The sequence below is a fragment of the Equus caballus genome, chromosome 12 (assembly GCF_041296265.1).
Source record: "Equus caballus isolate H_3958 breed thoroughbred chromosome 12, TB-T2T, whole genome shotgun sequence".
In the NCBI taxonomy this organism is placed as follows: Eukaryota; Metazoa; Chordata; class Mammalia; order Perissodactyla; family Equidae; genus Equus; species Equus caballus.
The window spans coordinates 4,528,513-4,532,051 of NC_091695.1; the positions used below are offsets into that span (position 1 = coordinate 4,528,513).

The 3,539-nt window shown below is 33.7% G+C and overlaps 1 pseudogene; it reads left to right on the top strand.

Annotated features, from left to right (window-relative positions):
• The first annotated feature begins 1,627 nt into the window (after positions 1 to 1,627).
• On the top strand, positions 1,628 to 3,006 carry LOC100053145 (dynein axonemal assembly factor 11 pseudogene; annotated as a pseudogene).
• Positions 3,007 to 3,539: the final 533 nt, after the last annotated feature.

Below are 3,539 nucleotides of genomic sequence, written 5' to 3' on the forward strand. Positions count from 1 at the left end.
TAGATAATCAGAACATAAGCTAGAACGTTCAGAAAAAAATAGGTTATTTGTAGATTATGTAACTGAACATGTAGAATATGTAGAAAATCCAAAAGAATCTGCATATATATGAGGTAGGCAAGGTAGCTGAATACAAAGGAAGTGGAAAAACCTGAGTATTTCTATATAACAATAAATAAAAATATTATTAAAATACCATTTATAAAGGCACCAAACATATCACATAGATAGAAATAAATCTAACAAACACTATACAAGACTTCTGTATGGGAAAATAAAAAGCATTATTGAGAATAACTAAAGAAAATAAGGATAGATAGATAGAAGATAGATAGGTAACAGATATTCCATACTCATGGATTGGAAGAATGACTAATAAGCATTTCACTTCTTTCCAAATTGGATTCAATGCAATCTTAGTGATTCCAACACTTTACCTTTTCATTTGTAAAATTTGATGAGTTGATTCTAAAATATACATTGAAATGTATAGAAGTCCAGGAATAGCCAAATATCTTTTAAGAAGAACATCAATGGACTATCTGTTCTACTAATAAGTGAGAATTATTTTAAAATCTATAATAATTAAGAGAGTGTGACATTGCTGCTAGGTTAGATAAATGCACAGGTAGAACAGAATAGAAAGTTCAGAAGTAGACTCGCACATATATAGAAATTCAGTATACAGTAATGTGACAATACAGAGCACTACACGAAGAAAAAGATCAATTAAGGTGCTACGTAGATACCAATATATGAAAAAAAAATTGACCCCTACCACACACAAAGATCAAACCTAGATCGATTTTGAATCCAAATATGAAAGGAAAAATAATAAAATTTCTAAACAATTTTATACGAAAAATTTTACCTTCTTAAAGTATGAAAATATTGAGAGAAAGAAAGTAATGTTCATGAAGGAAATGATTAATAAATCAGACTATACTAAATATAAGATACTTCTTGTCTAATGAGGATATTTTAGTTACATTTTGGAAATTAGTTCTTATCCTTTAGAGACGCATGTTGACATTTTTACAAATAAAAAGAGATATCCCTTTGAATCTTGACTTTATCTCAGAATAATCCAATTGTGGGTAAAAGTGCATGGGGCAGAACTGAAACTCAATTGTCCGTGGAGCAATAATTCCTGAAGCTGGATAATGGTAGATATAGATTCATTATACTCTTCTCACAAATTATCTCAAGTATTTGAAAATTTTCACAATGAAATATTTAAATCAACAGAGTAGGAAACATCATTTGCACACATATAATTGACAATGGACTCATATCCTGAATTGGTAAAGAACTCCTATAAATCAGTAAAACAAAAAGATAACATAGAAAAATGGCTAAGACTTGTCAAAAGAAGATATTCATATTTCAAAAAAATAGGGAAGAAGATCAACATCCATATTCATAAAGGAAATGTAAAACTGCAATGACATGACACATTACACCCGCCAGAATGCCTAAATTTTTTTAAAAGACTTGTCACACAAACTGCTGGTGAGGATGTGGCACAAACAGAACGTTCATATATTAATGATGGAAGTATAAATTATTACCCACAGTCCTTTGGATCCTAGTTAGACATCCTAGACCCACGAAACAGAAAGGTGTCATGGATTAGATCACAGAAGACCTTATTAGACAGAATTCCAGGTAGCCAGACACAGTGACTATAAAATTTTCCCCGGAGGAATGCTCCTTGCATCACAAGAAATACAAAGATCATATTGACAAATCATGCAGGATTTAAAAATTCTCTACCTTCAAAACAATCCCATTGGAGAAATTTTAAATGTTAACAAACTCAAGAAACTTGAATATTTGAATATTAAACAACACTGAAAAATTGAGAATTTGGAAGGATCTGAAAGACTGAACAATTTAAGGTGACTGTGAATTTCATCGGAGAGCTGGGCAACTGTAAAACCCTGCAGCACAGTGTCCCTCTGAAGGAATTCTTTTGCATGTGTAACCCAAGTGCTGACTTTGAACGACACAAGAAGCTGGCGGTGGCAACCCTTCAACAATTAAAGCGTGGGATGATAAAGGATGGGAGTTCAGAAGGAATTCGAGAATTGTAGAATTATCCAGTAATCAGACAGGAAAAGCATATTGTCTCAAATGGGCCAAACACAGAAAAGTGGCTCAGAGGAAACTTGAAGAAAACCATAAGAACAGACAAGAAGAAAAGTAACCCAGGCCTTGATGAACGTTGGTATGCAGGTATCGTCACTGCTCACCTAATGTTCTTTAGAAAACAAACACCACCAGACACTAGAAATACAAGAAGAGGCTCTCAGTGAAAAGAAATCAGATGAAAGTAAAGAAGACCTGGCCTTCTGGTATAAGCCCTCTGAGTTTACTCCTGAATCTAGATTGGAAACTTCTAGACATAAGGAAAAATGATGGAAAGACCAGGAAACATTAAGTGTCATAAAGAAGAAAGGTAAACCACTCAGAACTTTGATCACTGAAGATGGAAAAGCCCTGAAAATCAATGAGCCCAAAGTTGATTTCTTTGTGAGCAATGATGAAAAACATAACCAGGTCATCGTGGATCTTGTTGTCCATAGGTATAGGTAATTGATGTCGATGCACAGTCAATGTATGTGCCTGTAATGGTCAAAGGAAAGTCATTTCAGCTTGTACTACCTGCAAAGGTCAAATCTTACAGCAGCGTTTTCAGGAAATCTCAGACAACAGGGCATTTAGTAAACTGCATGCCCAAAATAGAATAAGTAATGACAAGTGGCAGAAAAGCATCCAGGTTTGTGAAAACCACATTGGACATCAGCAGAGAGCAAACAGACAAAAGAAGCAAATAAACTGAGAAACTAGAAGTAGATTCGAACAAACATGCATTCCCTGATACAGCTAATGTGGTTCAAGAGGGAAACACACACCCAGAAGTGTTGGATCCGAACCAAAATTAAACCAAGCGATGAAGAGCCACAGCTTGCAGATAACTCTGGAATGCCTCCATTGATTTGAAATATCAACCTGACTGTGACCCATGAGACTCAGTTTTGCTCAGGGCAAAGAGTGTGCGTATAACATTTAGAGGGTAAACGGAGCTATTTATCAATATTACTACTCTAATGTTTTAACTCTCCTACTTTGTATAGTACTGCTTAAACTAGTTTAAAGTTAAAATGTGTACCATAATATGCTATAGCTGATTATCTGTCTATATAAACTGTTGGCTAGTGAAAATGCTAAAACAAAATTACTACCAACACTTTGCAGAACATTTTGGAATCATCTACTGTGTTTGACCATATGCATAGCCTACGATCCAACAGTAGTAATTCTGGTGTGTGCCTGAGTGAAAAGCATAACAGAAAAGAGAATTGTAGAGGAATTGTACAGAAAAACATATTTCTAAAGGACAAATAAGGAAAAACAAAGTTATCAATCAATATGTATGAATAAAAACATATATAATATAAATAAATATATAAGAATCTTTTTATATGAAGGTTTATTTAAAACTGGCAAATTAACCTACAGTGTTAAAATTTAGA